Genomic DNA, 19,718 nt, shown 5'->3' with positions numbered 1-19,718 from the left:
TTCACTAATGTGGGGGAACATGCTCCTTAAACCTTATCACAAGGCACCAAAGATATCGACTATGGGATTTGAAACTGATGGATGGGATAACATCCTAGCAACCATTGAATCATTATTATGAGGTTGTTTTAATTCGTATTGAAATGTCAAGACCGTTAACATATTGAATTTGAAATCCTTGTTTGATAGTTATTCATCCTATGATGGGGAATGTTGGGTAGGGATTCCACAAGCAAAAACTTATTGTTACTTCAAAAAAATTATCTTTTGCTTAATTCATAAGAGAGTTTCTAAATTACAATGCTGCTACGGCATATTTCATAAACCAACACATCCATCATTCTCGTCATATTTACTAAATTCAAATGTTTCCATGTTTATAGGAACGTTATCTTTGTGACTATGACTTTTTTGTTAAGTAAAATTGAGAGCGGGTTTGAGTGAAGGTTGACCTCGTTAAATAGTAGCGGTTTTAGGCACATGGTATAGTGCACCCACGATATTACGGTCCGTGGTATTGCATGTAATGGAGTCTATAAAAGGTTGGGAATACTTCATTGTAACGTAGGCCTCTAGGTGAACAGCAAAGGCTCACTAGGCCGGAATTGGCGAGGGTTTTGGCCAATGCTAATATATTGGTTATTTGATTTGGTAAACCATTGATTTTATTTGATTCCATGTCCAATCCTTTTTTTTTTTTGACAGCAAATAAGGTTCTGAAATCTTAAGGGTGGAGAGTGAAGCGGTGGAGCCGCGCAACACCAGGGCAAAGGCATAACCTCTAGCCTGCCAAATGAATCCACCCTGCCCTATTTCTTCTGCGGAACCTTAGCTGGGGGATTCCACCCTGACCCTCTTCTGCTTGGTCAATCTTTCTCTCTGTGGCTTCTCATTATTTCTTTTACCGATAAAGAAATAGCTCGTAGGTTTAATCAGAGGCAACAAGGCGTTGATGCGGAGGCTAAAAAGAATTGATGCAAGAAACACAAGCTTAACTTCGCCCACCATTCGTGTTCTGTAAAAATGGACTGTCGCAAGAAAATGTCAGGAAAAGACCCTATTTTATTATTTGGCTTGAATAAGAATGAGGAAAGTCCTGTAATAAATCAGGCTTTGGCGAATATGAAGACTTTACCTCACTCTTGATATTCAAGACAAATAATAAATTAGCGTTTTTTCCTACATTGCTTTACTTTTTTACCTGACATTTTGTTGGGACTATCCATTTTTACAGAAAACGAATGGTAAGGGGAGTTAAGGTCTGCCTTTCTTGCATCTGATCTTTTTACCCTCTATCTCATGGTAGATTTGCTGAGTTCTTGTCAATGGTCGATTTTCGGAATATATGGAAATGTTAATTAACCTATCCCCCAACCATCAATATTCCAAGAATATGGGATAAACATAAAGATCCCATCGCAAACAAATAATATGGAATCTGGAAAAACAAATTAACATATAATAGATAGGATACATAGAAATTTTACCTCGAAGTAAAAACTGTTTGTGATATGCTTATGTGCTTTCTTCGTAGCATTACCCTTCTAATTTTGTTTTAGGAACCTAAGAGATGAAAACGCTACTATTTCTAGAGACGAATTATTTTTAATTAGACGTCAGTATAGTTTTTAGATAATATAGTTCCATAGACCCTTTTTTTTTTTTTTTCGCAGCTACCTGTATTTGAATTATTGAACTGACAAGACAGTGAAACAAACACCAGAGAGTAATATGGGTATTTTCTTGGATACAAATCATAATGGTGTCGATCAAAGAGTACGAGCACGTTTAAAGGATTGGTTCTCTACACTAAAACCAGAGCAGGTGTTGGTAAACTTTCCAAACCAGTAACTAGGATCCCTAGGGTGGAAATTACGGATTTTTATAGAGGTGCTGTGATTTTTCCAACACCCCTTTCAAATTTGAGGAATCCTTAATTTCCACCAAGAAAAATCACCAGCTCTAATACCATAAAGAGGTTTTCTGTTACACCAAAACCCTCATATCAACTGTTAATAAAGGTTCCAAACCAGTAAGCAAGATCCCACCGTGGAAATTACAGATTCTTCCCACATGTAATAATTTTTTCAAAAAAATATTTCATTTACTGAATTGTGTTTGTCTCACCATATAGTCACTTAAACCATTCAAATTTTGTTAACTTTTCTAAAAAACTTCTGCATTTAGATTATAGAGAAAGCTTCCTATATTCAGATTATTTAATTTAATTTCTACAAATAGATTAGAGATGCTCATTCAAAAATAAGCCCTCTCCAAAAGCAATAGTTCTTTGGTCTCCTGCATTTCGAACTTTTCTTTCGTCTCTTGCATTTTGAACATTTCGAACATAAAAGTAGCAAAGTATCGATCAAAGAAGGCATTCAAAAATAAGTCATCTCCAAAAACAATAATTCTTTTGTCTCTTGCATTTTGAACATAAAATTAGAAAAGTATTAATCAAAGAAAGTACATATGTATATTTCACTTTAATGTGAAAAAAATGAAAATGGGGAGAAACATCCATTGAAATTTTGAGATATTTTTAAAATTAGTAATTAACAAAAGTTTAGTTATTTATTAGTAGGTTTAAATTTGAAAATATAAAGTTTATTATTTTGCTAATATATTTAAATTCAGAAATATAAATATATGTAAAAATAGATATTTCTGACAAATGCTATCTGTCTTTGAAGATGGAAAGGCAAAGGAGGAAAGCACAAATTCACAAACAAAACACACTATCTGCTACTCTTCTCTATTAAACACAAAAAACTTGATTGGTTACAATATGCTAACTGGGTCGAAAGCACAAATTCACACACAAAACATACTAGCTGCTACTCTTCTCTATTCAATACAAAAAGGGCTAATCAACTCCTAACTTGACCTTTGTAAATCTGTAATGAACTCAAAATCTATCTCTATACTCCATTTCATGTTGGAGTAATTAGTTATTTTTATTACTCACCCTTAACTACAACCACTCAACTAATACATCCTTCATCACAGGTTTACATTTTTTTTGGTCTAAGTGTCACCCAGCTTACTACTCCTAATTTTCTTATATGAAACTCAAATACATCTTTTGCTAATGGCTTAGTAATATGTCACTCAATTTACAAAGGTCTATATAAATTTTTCCATTCCTCACAAGTTTCCTTATGAAATGGTATTTTTATGTATATGTTTGTTCTTTTGATGGAACACATTATGCTTCAACATTGCAACGAATGAAGTATTATGGAACTATATTGTTTTTTATCTTTCTTGTTGCACCTAGAGGTACTCCCCAACCCAGTGTGGAAGAGATAGTTGTAAGGTTATGTTATGTTATGTGATGTTATCTTATGTTATATAAACATTGACTTGGTTAAATACATAATATTAATAAATAAATAAATACATGTTATTTCTTAAGGTGCAAATCTTTGTCCTATGCTGTTATGTTATGCAAAAACATTTACTTGGTCAAATAAAATAAAATGAATTAATGCAATTAATAATTACATTTATCAATAAGAATAAAAATGACTTCACCTTCAACATTTTTACTTGGTCAAAAATAAAATTAAAAATAACTCTACATTAAAACAAAAATAACTTTAAACTAAAATAATAAGGTAAGTTTCACTTGGTCAAGTCATTGTTGCTTTTTGAGCTTTAGGTGTATGGGAACTCATGGCATTTCCCCTCTATTTCAGAAACTGTTATAGTTAAGATGTTATTTAGTAGTTCAAGTACTGTTAGTAATGGCATGATGGCCAAAACTTGCTTTGTGGAGGAAAAACTATGACAATGTAATTATTTGAATTTGAAATAATTAAATATCTTATTTGAATAATTTACTTGGAAAGAACAAAGGAAAGAATGAGATCATTATCATAATCCATAATGGAGGGTGCATAGATTGCATAAAGGAAAATAAAAGAAACTCTTGGCATGACTAAGAGATTATGAAATAAAAGCAACATTGAAAATTTGGTGTTCACGACAATCTATCCCTTGCGCCCCCCTTTTCTCCCTTCATTCTCTATATTTTCACCCCCGTTGCTTACTCCCCCTCCCCTCCTCTCCCATCCCACTTCTCCTCCCTAGCCCTCATCACCCTTTTCCATTCCAATCAGTGATGCCTCAACTACATCTGATCCATCTCACACTCCCCAGTCCCTATCTCATCAGCCTTTACTCGGCTCAACCCCTCCTCGCGCCTCGTGACATAGGTAGTCTAGCCAAGCTCAAGCTACGTGGATGCTCCCATCACATATATACTACACATTATTTCGATAGGTCTCACGACGTGAGAACATATTCCTCATGACATAGAAACTATTACAATGCGTAATGATCAAGCATAGGAAAATGTAAGATAATGGGAGAGCATGAGAAAAAATTAATCCCTATGATATGAATTGCTCAGAGCGTGTGTGGGAGGAAGGTGTGGGTACAGGTGAAGGAGAAATCGAAAACATGGGAAATTATTTTGGAGCATTGGGATCTCATCTTCATGAGTAACAATTTCTAGTCCTACATTAGAATCTAGACCTCCACCTTTTATAAACAAATCATGCCATTTTGCATTCATTATCGGCATTTTACATCAAAATTTTGAGCCTGCTGAGGGTTTCTAAAAATTTGTGTATTCTCCATCCCTTCCTTGAGGGTTTTTTCTAAAATTCCAAAACAATATCCCATAACTGGTATCCCATGGCTATACATTCTATAATATTGAAATAATAAATATTTACACGTATATTTTTCCATAAAAAACCATTTTTAAACTATTAGAGAAAATTGATTACTCCTCTATCGATGTTGGATAGTTAAGATTGAGTCTAGAATATTATTCATCAATACTTTGTTCATTCTCTTTCATTTTGAGTTTCAGATGCTCTTTTATTTGTCTCGTCGCTTCCTTTTCATCCTCTAGTTTCTTGATGCACTCCTTTTTAAGCTGCTACCCGTGCATATCTAATGTCTCCTTTTACTGTAGATGGATACAACTCTACAAAATAGCCAAACCCTCACTGAATTCCATATGCTATTACACACAGACCTTATAGGTATGCATACTCCAGCCACTTTCATGAGCTCTGCCCTCCCTTGACTCTCTCATCCTAGGTCGATGATGGACCTAGTAACCAGACAATGAGCCCTCCTCTGTCGAGTTACTCTACACCCTCATTTTCACCACTGGGGAGCTACCAGAGTGCCTAAGCTCCAAGATGTCATAGACCCCCCACTCATAATTGTTTTGGGAAATCGACTGAAAGCCCTCATTTTGTTCGTCAAAATTCACCACCCAAACCAGCTTACCAGCACTCAGCTTACCAAAACTCATCTTATCAACACATGCCTTCCCTTAAAATAGTGAAATAAAGTTAAATATAATTTTAATATATCTTTAAATGTCTAATTCAGACAACAATCCCTCCTTCACTGAGTTATTCTGTATGCTCATTTTCACCCCCAGGTGGCTACCAGAGTGCCTAAGCTCCAAGGTGTCATGCACACCCCACTCAAAATTGTTCCCATAAATCAACCCAAAGCCCTCATTTCTTTATTATCAAACTTCCCTGCCTGACTCAGGTTATGAGCACTTAGCTTACGAACACTCATCTAACCACTACTAGGCTTATGAATAGACAACTCCCCTTAACAAAATGAAATAAAGTTAAATATAATTTTATTTATATTTAAATGTAAAATTCTATTCTAATTTAATTTTTTTAAATTAATAAACGGATAAATAAAATAATTATTTATTATTCATATTCAGCATCTCACCTTAATTCTCTTCCCTCTCCCACTCTTTTGGTATTTCCATTGGGACTTCAACAAGGGATTTGGGTTGATGATGTTAGGCTAGACACCTACCATACCATATGTGCTCTAACCACAACAATTTTCGCTAGCTTGGTTGATACACATTCTTGCATGGGTTTTTTGTTATTGGTCACTTGTTTTCATGCAAGTCTCTAGGTAAAATAAACACCTATGGTATTTATCTTTCTCTCTCCTTTTAGCTTACAAACACTCCAAGTATAATCCTATTTTTGGTTGTACTAAACTTCCTTGGTCTTTATGGCTTCTTATTAGAGAATGTTGAGTCACCAAGGTGGTACAACTCCCACTGTCTTTGGTTGTTTTGATGGGAATTAGTGGAAAATTTTTTTGTTATTGTTCCACCCAAGGTTAGGAATGAAATCCTCCTTCATGAATGAAAGGAGTTTGGTGAATGGGTATACTTATGAGATTTAAAATTTGGAGGTGCTTCTTTAAAGTGGCTTCCAAATTATGGAAAATTTCGGAATAGCAAGCTTCATTTCCTACATCAAAGTTTCTTACTAACACCCCTAAAGGACCTTGGGATCTGCCCAACAAGTCTTGAGTCCATTTCATTTTTGTGAAACATTAAGTCAAATTTTTGACTTTCTTCATAAAAAGAAGCCACATTTCTTGTGTAAAAGTCATGTTTTCATCTTCTACACAATCTCTATGTCTATCACCACTTCATAGACTTGTCATTGGTCCCTTTCATTTCCACTCTACCAGATCATATTAATTCCTGATTCTACTATATAGCTCCCTAACTGTTCCCCATCCCCATTTACTACTAAAACTATATAAAATCCCAAAAAATATTAAATAACCCCCCGGCACTATAGCCATATGTTCTAAAAAACTGGGGAAATACTAAGTCCATCTGGGACTTATATTTAACCTTTCCTCGTTTGTCCCTTGCGATTAGTTAACCCCTGGTTGAATTGATAGCCATTTATTCCCCTTCGCAGTGATTTCCCAAAATTAATGTTTAAAATGCTTTATTAAACATTAAACTCTCATTCCCCCGGTTAAGCCTAACCCACAAAACCCATGTTTCCAAAGTTTTTTGCCGATGGCGTATAACCCATAAAAACCCGTCTTTATTAAAGTTCCCCCCCCCCCCCCGCCACATGAATAATTAAATAAAATAGTGGGCGGGTCCCCGCCCTAACCTTCCACCGACTTACCCATCCCGTCGGCCGTTAGATCTGGCCCGCCCAAGATCTACGGTGGGCAGGTCTTTTCACACGCCAAAACGCCGAGGGTTAGCGTCCGGGAGTTCGGCGGTTTTCCCGTCGTACTCCCGCCACGCGTCATCCTCCCGGGTGTGGTGGAGCCCCCTCCTCCCAACCCGCTTCAACACAAAAGCGGTGCGCCCGAAACCGCAAACCGCTCTCGCCTACATGACATCAGTGCCATGTTCCACCATGCATCTCCCTCCTCACCTCCGCTGTTGTGCCACGTTGCCGCCACCTCATCCCTTTCGTGCCCGCGCCCTGCCACCGTGTCATTGCCACGTCACTGCCCCGTTAGCTGCTCCGTCATCCATCCGTACCTGGGACCTGCCAACGACGTCACGCTGACGTCATCCCGAAAAAGCGCCAAAAGCACCCAAATGTCAATTTTTTTTTAAAAAGAGCGTGCAAACGACCGTTGTAGCTCATTTCTATTGGTTCGTTTGAAGGCTCCGGTTCGCTATTTTACTTAGTTCCTCATTCCCGAAGCTTGAAATCGAGCAACTGAGCTGCCGCAGCCTGAAAATTTGGCTTCATAGCCTACCTTCGCAGCAACTTGTCCATTCTCGGCGCTGTTGAACCAGGTATTTGTCGTATCTTCCCCTTTTTCGCTCCTGTTCTTCATTTCATCCACTGTACATACTGCAAACCTGCAAATTTCCCTAATTGGTAGCTCTGCCGCGCATAAAACTCCATTAAAACCCACTGGAAACTCTTTACTTCAGGAAAAACCTCATAAACCTTGTGCCCATTTATAATTGCACTGGCAGGTTCCGTTTAGAACTCGGCCCCCCAAGAAAAATCTCGCAGTAGCTCAACATCGCCTTCTTTTACCTTATTCCACTGCTTAAATCAGTCCACTAAAACTGTAATTGTCCTCTTCCCCTTTGCATTGTTCCTCGCAGTCTTTAGCTCCAAAGAATTCACTAAGGGAAGCGAAGTTGACCCAAAACTCCGCAAAGTTGGTCTCTCATGAGATAAGTGCCAAGCAATCAAGCTTTTATTACATTTTGAGTTCAGTCCCGGGTTCCCCTACTAGTCCTCACAGATAAGTTTGTTTAGTCAGTTGCTGCCCTGATTTTCTTTTCAGCTCAAGCATTCAGAAGTTGCATAATCGCCACTCCGTCAGCTCTGAACATCACTCCCATAAATCCACCAAGCAAAGAACTTGAGTCAATGGCCTTGGCTGATATAGACTATCTTATTCAAGACCTAGTTGGAAACAAAAATCATTTACAGACCTACTTCCAGCTGAGAAACAATTTCGTAAACAAATCTGACATGTATGGCATATGGGAGTCCAATCTGCCACATTATTTCCTCCCTTCGGTCAATATTTTTCCTCAGATTATTCACCTGTGTGCTGCAAATTATGAGCCAAGTCAGAGGGCTGTTAAGTCTCCATCTGGGAGTATACTTTTTCATATCACACCTGACTCCATCAACTAGATGTTTAATTTCAAACAAACTCAGATACTATTGCCCTTCTCCATAAACAACTTGTTGAAAGAGGCCTCTTGGCTCCCTGGCCCAAGGAATCAGAAAATTGCTAAGATATTTATGAGGGTAAATTGCCAACCTAAGGAGCCACCTCCATTCCTATATGACCATTTCAATGAGGTGGGCAAGTTACTTGTAGACATGATATCTTATGTGTTGGGTTTCACAACAAGTGAACATGTAGATGAGATAGTGTTGGTTCTGTTGTCTTCATTTAGCCAGGGACAGCCTCCAGCTATCAAATATAATTATGCCAAGTTCATAGAAAATAAAATCCATGACCAACTCATTAAGCTAGATAGGCAAGGAGTTTTCAAATATTCCTCATACATTTATCATCTGCTCATGTATTATCAGTCTGAAAGTTTCCAGTGTCCCATCAAGAAACTGGATTCAAAGGGAGAAAGGAGATATGTAGTTTTCTGGTCATCAGTATTCCACCAAGTCCAGTATTCTCCTTACTCGTACTGTGAGTTCATTGACCAGTTCGTATATCCAGTCTCATGCCTCTTAATGAAAGCTTGTTAAGTTATGGTATGTTCTATGCTTATAACAGTTTACTTCTTTTTCTTATTATATTCCACCGATTAGCAATCACATGTACATAAAGTAAAGTGCAGATTAAACATCAAACAATCAACAGAAAACAAGCCAAGACAAGAGACACAAGATGTGGCTGCTAGCCAGGGACAAACCCCACTATGTGTGGGGAACCCTTTGATCAAATCTTCTTTTATCTTCAATAATTCAGCAGAGAGAAATAGTACAATAAATCTGATTCATATCAGCAGTAGCAAACCCTAGATCAGTAGCATCAGCATTAGCGGCTTCATTTTCAAACTAGGGCAGACCATATCTCACAAACCGACAGTCGTATTGACTTCATTCCACCACCAAAAGTTTTGGCTTCCAGAGGAGGTTCAGATGAATCTACAGCGTAGTTCAGATGAGGAGATCTTCTAGGCCACGCAAGTCAATCTTTACTTCTGCAGTTGCAGCTTCAGTTTCAGCAGCTTCCGGCTTCAAACTAGGGCAGTCGATATCTTGCAAACCGTTCGTCGGGTTGACTTCATTCCACCACCAAAAGTTGTGGTTTTCAAAGGAGGTTCAGATGAGCCTACAACGCAGTTCCAAAGAGGAGATCTTCTAGGCCACGCAATTCAATCTTTACTTCTGCAGTTGCAGCTTCAGTTTCAGCAGTTTCCGGCTTCAAACTAGGGCAGTCGATATCTTGCAAACCGTTCGTCGGATTGACTTCATTCCACCACCAAAAGTTGCAGCTTTCAAAGGAGGTTTAGATGAACCTACAGCACAGTTCCAAAGAGGAGATCTTCTAGGCCACACAAGTCAATCTTTACTTCTACAGTTGCAGCTTCAAATTCAACAGCTTCTGGCTTCACATGTGTGAGAGAGAGAGAGACCCATTTCAGCGCAGTAGAGAAGAGACTCATATCTGCGCAGTAGAGAGAGAGAGATGTGATGAGATGAGTGAGTCCAAATGAGGAAAAGTCCTCTTATATTTATGCACAATGTTGGTGGGTGAATAGATGCGACTGTTGGGCTTCTGAGCCTACATGAGTTGTAGGTCGGCTTGATAATAATTCCATAATCAAAATAAATTCATATTTCCATGAATACTTATCGGAATCAGATGATATTTATATCAATCCTACACCTCTCGACGAGAGGAATCTAATAAAAATATTATCAGCCATGAATAAGATGACCCACATGAAGTTTTTCCCTGGTTGCCAATTTTAACACTCCCTCTCAACCATGGAGAACTTCATCTGCAATCTCTCTATCGGTCGTTACTATTCATCCATCAAATGCACTCCCTGTACAGCCTGACCCTTGCCCTGCTCCGCTCTATTCTGCCTGTTCTGCTTTGTCTTGTTTTGCCCTGCACTAATCTGTTCTGTTTTGCTCTGTTCTGCTCTGCTCTTGCATTGTTCTGTTCTGCTCTGCTTTTTTCCGAATTATGAAGAAGAAGAGATGATCAAGGATGTATCATACTGACTCAAAGTCAATCTCAGAGTATGTACCACTGGTCCCAGACCAGTCTCAAACAACCCAAAGTCAGCGTCATAGTGAGTACAACTCCAATGGTCCCAGACCAATATCATCCTCCACTGACTCAAGGTCAGTCTCAGAGTATGTACCACTGATCCCAGACCAGTCTCAACCGACCCGAAGTCAACGTCATAGTATGGTACAACTCCTACCACTGGTCCCAGAGCAGTATCATTGATCCCAGATCAATGGAGGTCATCCTAGCGTAGGGAGTATGGTAGATACAACGATGCGTCCATCGGTACTACTATGGTCCCTAACTTCATTTCCCTGCTCATTGATCAGATGAGAGGTACTTCCCATGAGTCCCAGACTGCATGGGTAGGATGCCTCGACAGGAGAACTAATCAATCCTGTCCTCATAGGAGAACACATCAATCCTGCTACAATCATCATGGAGAACACATCAATCTAGGCTGCCATGGAGAACACATCAATCCAGGCCTCACAGGAGAACTAATCATCCTTCTACACAGGAGAGTGAATCATCCTGTTCCACAAGAGAGCGAATCATCTTGTCTCGCAAGAGAGCGAATCATCTTGTCTCGCAGTGCCAGCACCACCAGGGGAGGGTGAGTCACCCTGTGGTCGTATGTTTCTCCAGTAAGAACCACAAGCCCTCAGAGCTCCCAGAGCTCAATGTATGCAACATGCAGGACCCTTGTACAAGGGTTTCTTGACCACTCCAAGTCGTTTGGGAAAATCACATATTAGACCTTTCCTCGGGGCTTTGTCAAGGTGTATCAACCTGTACATCATCTTAATGCGATGGAGCCTCCTTGCTCATTGACTTACCGTATCCCAGATGATGTCTATCTGCTGGAGCAATTGACGAATACAGGATTCCTCAATAATCGAATCCCAACTCTGGTTGTTACAGAGAATCACAGTGGTATCCAATGTAAATCCAAATAGCTCACTGAAGAGATTTCACAACCAGACTACCTCACACAAGGTCATGCTAGCAACAATATATCCTGCTTCAGCAGTGCTCAAAGCCACCGACTTCTGCTTCCTGCTTATTCAGGATATCGAAGCAGATCCCAAGGTGAAACAGCACCCGAAAGTGCTCTTACAGTTCACCACACTGCCTGCCCAATCAGTATATCCAAGTAGTCTCACATCTCTGGCAGTGTATCTTAACCCATTGTACCACGAAGATATCTCAGAAGATTCTTGGCATCAATCCAGTGAGGCTCAACCAAATATGAGCTCACAATGCTAACTGCAAAACATATGTTCTGATGGAGGTTCACGAAGAACATCAATGCGAATGAGTTTATGAAACTCAGAGGCATTTCCCAAATCTAGTCCGACATCACTACCATATAACTTCTAAAAGTTAAGATCCTCGAGGTAGTCACAGGCTTGCAGTCCATCATACCGAATCTTTCCAATATCTTTACCACATATTTTCCTTGAGATAGGAAAATTTCCCTTAGCTTCTGCCACACTTCAAGTCCTTGGTCCTTCATTTCAAATTCAGAAGCCAACTCCCTATTACATTTGTGAATGAGAGGGTTTGCACCTGTTAGAAAGAGGTCATCCACATACAACACCAGTATGAGAGGCTTTTCATCTTCAACCTTAAAGTAAAGGTTACTATCAGCTTCACTCCTAGTGAATCCCAGCTTCATCAAGTAGCTATCGATCCTCTCATTCCATGCTCGGGGTGCTTGCTTCAGCCCATAGAGAGCCTTCTTCAACCTACATACATGAGATTTTCAATCATAAATCTCAAATCCTTCAGGTTGCTCCACATAGACCTCTTCTTTGATAGAACCATGCAAGAACGCGGTCTTGACAACCATCTGATGTAGATTCCATCCTTGTGAAGTGGCAAGGGCTATGATCGAGCGGATGGTCGTATATCTAGCAACAGGTGCAAATATCTCATCATAGACTATACCTTCCTTTTGGGAGAAACCTCGAGCAAAAAAACGAGCCTTATACTTTTCCGTGCTTCCATATGCTGCATGCTTTATCTTGTAAAGCCATTTGGAAGTAACAACAGTCTTGTCCTGAGGTCTGGGAACTACTTCCGAAACATCATTCTTTATGATAGACTCATATTCTTCGGTCATAGCATCCTTCCATACTTGATTCTTGACGGCATCTAAGAATGACGAAGGCTCATTTTGTATGATCGTGCTCATGATGGTCAAGTATCCTTGATACCTATTAGGTTTCTTACTTTCACGAAAGGTTCCTCGGGGTGCAGTATGTCCTTCAGCATCATCAAGTAACCCCTTAAGCCATGAAGGCCTCTTCCTAGAAGAGGAAGGCTCATATGGAGGAGGATCAATCAGATCCATGGGTTCTTCTACATCAGGCATTGATTCATCATCCTTTTCTTTCGGTTCCCTGTTGTTGGCTTCTTGAGAGCTCCTCAAAGTCAGAAGATTGATCACCTTGTTGAGAGCCATATCTTCGTCAAAGGTGACATCATGACTGATTATGACTTCCCTTTGACCGGCTACATAGATTCTATAGCCTTTAGTACTTTCACTAGAGCCCACGAAAATTCCCTTCTTTCCAGATGCTCCCAATTTATTTCTTTTCTCTTTTGGCACATGAAAGTATACAGGGCTTCCAAAAATTTTAAAATGAGAAACATCAGGTTTCTTACCGGTGAATTTTTCTTCAGGAGTCTTGGAACCCAATGCTTGATGAGGGCATCGATTTTGTACATATACGGCAGTGTTTGCAGCTTCAGCCCATAGAAACTTAGAAAGACTTTGATCATGTAGCATGGCCCGGACAACTTCCATAATTGTGCGGTTCTTCCTTTCTGCCACACCATTTTTTTCAGGAGTATATGGTGTAGTAGTCTCCCTCTTGATGCCAGCCTCTTTACAAAAATCATGGAACTCATTAGATTCATATTCAGTCCCATTGTTAGTTCTTAAGATCTTGATCTTCTTTTCGGTTTGATTCTCGATTAGGGCTTAGAAGTGTCGGAACCAAGGGAACACTTCATCCTTTTTTTTCAAGAAGTATATCCAGGTCTTTCGAGAATGGTCATCTGTAAAAGTAAGATAATATGAGTATCCTCCCAAGGAGTTCACAGGCATCATACCTGATATGTCTGAGTGAACTAGTTGTAATATATCGGAGGTCTTGCTTTGACTTGAAGGGAATGGTCCCCTTTTGAGCTTTCCTTCGGCACATCGTGGACATACACCTTCTTTCTCTACTTGGAATTCAGGCATCCCTGTTACCATCTGTCTTACATCGGGTAGAGATTTGTAATGAAGGTGGGCAAACCTCCGATGCCAAAGTTCGGACTGAAGAGTTGTGTCACAAGACATGACACCTAGCGGACTTCCACTGACTTGATATAAAGAATCAACTTGAAACCCAAGAGTAAAGGCATCTTTAACATTATTTTTCCATATACGTACCTTGCCATTGCTGAAGGTTACCTTGTAGCCTTTTTCTTCCATTGCCGAGATGGACGCTAGGTTCTTTTTGAGGTCAGGTGCGTCTAATACATCGTGGACATTCTAGCCTTCTTGAATGGTTGTCCTGTTCCTTAATCCCCAGCTCTCCTCTTACCTTTGCTGTTGAATTTGTCATTCCTTTGATTGCCATCAGAGGGATTTCGAGTTACACCACTGCATACTGTACCATGCTTCTCTAATCATGATTATCATCATGTTGCCCATGTCCATGATTTTATCCATCATAATGCTGCTCAAACTAGTGTGCATCATCATCATGCTATCCTATATGTCCATGATCTCATGTTGCCCTTTATGTCCATGATCTCATTCATCATGATGTTCATGATCTCATACATAGTGACTTGCTTTATCGCAAATGTAACATCGTCATTTTCTTCTAGCCTTAGGTCCAACCTTTCCTTTTGATTTAGTCCCGGAATTATTTCTTTTCTTTGCATGAGAAGAAAAGGCAGCAGGAGGACCTTTAGGCATGGGCATTTCTTGCACTTCTTCCCTTGTTTCTTCTTGAATGCATCTAGCCATTAATTCCTTCAAACCAGGAATTACATTATAGTTCAAAAGAGTAGTCCTGAACACATACCATTCAAATGGCAATCCTCCAAGAGTTGTGAGTGCCATTTCTCTGTCAGTAATGGTTTCCCCAATAGATAGGAGATCGTTCTTGATCTCGGTGATTCTTAAGAAGTATGCTTGCATACTTTCATCTTTACCCTTCTTGATTTCCCTCAACTTATTTCTAAGAAACAAAACTTGATTTGCATCATTAACTTTAAATAAACTCACCAGTCTGTCATAGATTTCCTTGGAGGTGTCTAGATCAGAGATGTAGGCCACCAAGCGCTTGTCGATAGAGTCTCGGATGATCTTCTTTGTTTTGAATTCTCCATTTTTCCATTTGTTCCAGGCAGCAACAGATGCATTTGATGAAGGCTCAACAATATTGCCTCTTACATGGTCCAGCACTCCTTGATCTTCAAGGGTTAGATTGATAGACATCTTCCATCCGTGATAGTCAGCTTTCTCACGGAGCTTGTCTTCGGCAGGAAAGAGCGTTGAGGACCCCATATTTCTTTTAGGATAGCCTTGCCAATCTACTCTTCAATGATTGCTCTTGCTCTTGCTCGGGCTTTGTCTTCACCTCAGCTCTGATACCATGTTAAGTTATGGTATGTTATATGCTTATAACAGTTTACTTCTTTTTCTTATTATATTCCACCAATTAGAAATCACATGTACATAAAGTAAAGTGCAGATAGAACATTAAACGATCGACAGAAAACAAGCCAAGACAAGAGACACAAGATGTGGCGGCTAGCCAGGGAAAAACTCCACAATGTGTGGGGAAACCCTTTGATCAAATCTTCTTTTATCTTCAATAATTCAGCAGAGAGAAACAACACAATAAATCTGATTCATATCAGCAGTAGCAAACCCTAGATCAGTAGCATCAGCATTAGCGGCTTCATTTTCAAACTACGGCAGACCATATCTCACAAACCGACAGTCGAATTGACTTCATTCCACTACCAAAAGTTTCGGCTTCCAGAGGAGGTTCATATGAACCTACATCACAGTTCAAATGAGGAGATCTTCTAGGCCACGCAAGTCAATCTTTACTTCTGCAGTTGCAGCTTCAGTTTCAGCAGTTTCCGACTTCAAACTAGGGCAGTCGATATCTTGCAAACCGTTCATCGGATTGACTTCATTCCATCACCAAAAGTTGCGGCTTCCAAAGGAGGTTCAGATGAACCTACAGCGCAGTTCCAAAGAGGATATCTTCTAGGCCACGCAAGTCAATCTTTACTTCTACAGTTGCAGCTTCAGTTTCAGCAGTTTCCGGCTTCAAACTAGGGCAATCGATATCTTGCAAACCGTTCGTCGGATTGACTTCATTCCACCACCAAAAGTTGCGGCTTTCAAAGGAGGTTCAGATGAACCTATAGCACAGTTCGAAAGAGGAGATATTCTAGGCCACGCAAGTCAATCTTTACTTCTGCAGTTGTAGCTTCAAATTCAACAGCTTCCGGCTTCACATGTGTGAGAGAGAGAGACCCATTTCGGCGCAGTAGAGAAGAGACTCATATCTGCGCAGTAGAGAGAGAGATGTGATTAGATGAATGAGTCCAAATGAGGAAAAGTCCTCTTATATTTATACAAAACTTTGGTGGGTGAATAGATGCGACTGTTAGGCTTCTGAGCCTACATGAGTTGTAGGTCGGCTTGATAATAATTCCATAATCAAAATAACTTCATATTTCCATGAATACTTATCGGAATCGGATGATATTTATATCAATCCTACACCTCTCGACGAGAGGAATCTAATAAAGATATTATCAGCCATGAATAAGATGACCCACATGAAGTTTTTCCCTGGTTTCCAATTTTAACAAAGCTCCCCCTCCCAGACTAACTTATGAGATGCAGAAGTTATTGCAGCTATCTAAGAGCTACAAAGTAGGTGATTGGTACCTATATCAGAACCACACTGTGATTAGAATCTATGGCTGTGAGCTTTGTCCTTATAGGCTCCCAAGATATGTGCCAATGAGGCTCTTTGCCTAGGAATATTACAGGTAGCTTATAAATTCAGACTTGACTCATTTTCACAGCACCAAGTAGAAGGCTCAACTGAAATTTAAAGACCACCTAGGCCCCTTCGTCATGAACAAGAAGGAAGGTTGGCAAGATGCTGACCTGATACTCAAGGATCAACTCAAGTTGAAAAGAATTTTCTAGTGGGCCCCTTATGACCTGCTTGGCTTTATTAATGCCATAAGGGTCAAATACAGATTGACACTCTATGACCATTGCAAAAACCCACACATCGAAAAATATGCTAATCAAGATGCATGGGCACAAGGCACTTTAGTTGAAGATTTCACTCAAGAGGAAATTTTGGAGCAAACTGCTAAAGATCTCGAAAAAACTCTTGACTTGGATTTTGTTGGCCAGGTAACTGTTGTTGGGAAAAGTATCCAATACGGAATGACCCTATCCCACTCTAAGGGTGATATTACCTCAGCAACAACTGAATGCAAAGCTATTCAAGATTACTTCTTTATGAGATGAGAGAGAGAAGAGAAGGATGATCTACTAACCGTTATCTTGCGCTTAATAGTCGATCCAGTCTTCACTCCTTGCTGCTTGCTCCTAGCTCCTTGCTCTTTCACCGGCCCAGCTACACAAAGATCTTGTAAAAGCACAAGAAAAGGAAACTACAAGAAACATACATCCATAATCGATTCAGGGATTAGCATAAATCAAATATACAAGCATCTATTCACCATAAAGACACATGCATATAGAAGAACCTCAAATACTTTATTAATGGAAGAAGTAAAGTTCTGAGAGGGTTACAACCATAAGAGGCCCAATCCAGCAACACCTCCCAGCAGAAAGAAATCTCCTCTTCACCTCCTTCAAGCAATCACCCAATAGTTCTATACACAAACCAACAGCACTTCCTTACTTGCACAAAATTCCAGCCTCCTTAGACCTCATGAGAGAGCTCTATATATAGGAGATTTGGAGAAAGGATGAGTCAGCTTGAGGCTGGCATGAAGCTGACTAGTGTCCTCTCCCACTTTAGTTAATCTTCAGTTCTTGAGTCCACTTGGAGATTCTTGCTTCCACTTGGAGATCAAGACCCTCTTACTCATCACAAGGCGAATTCCTTGACCCAAGTGTCAGTTTGGAAGCTTCCTGGGCAGTTAACACCTTGCAGGATGACTGTGCCACTTGGCCAATCTCGCCTAGCGCAGGTAGCCTTCATTAGCTTTGACATTCAGCGCAGGTACAGAGTGGATCAGTTGACGTTCAGCGCAGATGCTCAGTGGAGCAGCTGACATGATCCAGAAACTGCTTGTTTTTGAGTGTTTTCAGGTGGAGAACTGATTTTCAGTGCTGTGGTTTGCTGACCTTGTTCCTCTAGGGGTAAGAACAACATGTTTAGGGACTTTGGATCCCTCAGATTATTGACATTTCATGCTTCATGCTGTTAGGCACAAAAATGTCTATAACAGTTGCCCCCTAAAGTATGAGGTCGTTTATCGGGTGAAATGCTTTATCAGGAGGATCCGAAGTTCATTCAATCGCTGAGAGGTGCCCTGTAATAAAATACAATACAATACATTATTTTTCATTCTGCTTTCATGATCTAGCTGAGGCGGGCATTCCCATGCTCAACTTTATAAATTCATTTTGGTACATAGAACAGACGATCGTCTGATGGTAGACTGATAATCCTCTGCTGAAATTATCATCCTTTGAGTAGGATGATCATCTGCTGCAATGATGTACATAACAAATGTCTTTATATCCTGAATATATATATCGCAGCCCGGATGGATGAAACTAGATCCAGGGTCTTCAAACTCGTTCGATCTTCACTCTAAGTACAAGTCGATCCATGTGAGAATTGCGCTGAAGTCGAACATGGAAAGACATCGCTTGATTACCGGTCAATAATGTAAACCGTTAACAAGCGCGAGAGGAATCACCAATAATGACAATGACCCTCAAGGTATTGCAGTACAATTCACGTGGTGTGAATAAAGGACTTGGCGTCGAACACCACGTAAAATCTTCTGGTCGAAGGTCATTGATGTATACCTGTCGCCGGAAGTGAGAAACTTGCCATTGAGGCATGCAAGCTTCAAAGTACTGGGGGTTTTTTTCCTAGATCAACTTCTTGGATAATGAGCTGAAGTCGACAAGAAGCGATCCGTCAAAGGAGGGCCTTAATGAATCCCACATCAGTGACACGGAACGGAGCTAATGATTTTAGTGGAGGTGAAAAGAATCTGTGAAATATGATTCAGGGTGGCGATCATGGGTGGATGAAGGATAATGTATGGCAGTGGATGGGACACGGTTGACTCTTTCTGAACACATCTCTTGAACATATAACGACACTGATGTGATGGATCGGTAGCATTACCCCAAATGTGGATGGTTTGGCGAGGACCATGGTGATGAGACCGGTGAATGAAACAACCCAACCCGATGTGATACAGAGGACAAAGTGTCATGTTCAAGAGCGACTTGCTACCATTAAAGCTTTGAGGTTCTCCCAATTTTTCCCCAGTCATTTCTGACCAGTACCTCTTTATTTTTGTCAAGCTTGAGGAGGATAACATATGCTTGTTCTATAACCTGCCCTTCGGGCAAGCCCATCGCTATGGTTTAACGAGCCTAGCGATAGGGAAACTCGTTCTCGTCTAAAGACAAGTTTGTCGCTATTTAATCATTTTAACGAGTCTAACGACAAAGAAAACTCAGTCCTTTTCATTTTTAGAGAGTCTGAAAAGGTACAAAAAGTTAACTCCAAAATTCCTTTTTCATCATCTAATCCCTTAAGTCCGAAAAAGTATAAAACAATACAAAAGGGATGAGTTTTCGATAACTTTAACGAGCCGAATAAAACAAGCGCTCGACCTTTTTGTGTAATAATCCCTCAGGTCCAAAAAGATTAAAATCTAGAGGAGGGATAGCTCTTCCGGTCACTTTAACGAGCTGGAAGGCCAAAACTCGGCAAACTTTTCATATTTTACGAGTCAGGAGAAAAGAGCTCTAAGAAAACTCGTCTTTTGAGGAACGAGTGATAAACAGGCATAGC

The sequence above is a fragment of the Pinus tabuliformis genome, chromosome 1_1, assembly GCF_031772625.1.
Source record: "Pinus tabuliformis cultivar Carrire ecotype Pingquan chromosome 1_1, CPIR1, whole genome shotgun sequence".
In the NCBI taxonomy this organism is placed as follows: Eukaryota; Viridiplantae; Streptophyta; class Pinopsida; order Pinales; family Pinaceae; genus Pinus; species Pinus tabuliformis.
Note: the sequence above shows the minus strand (reverse complement) of the source record.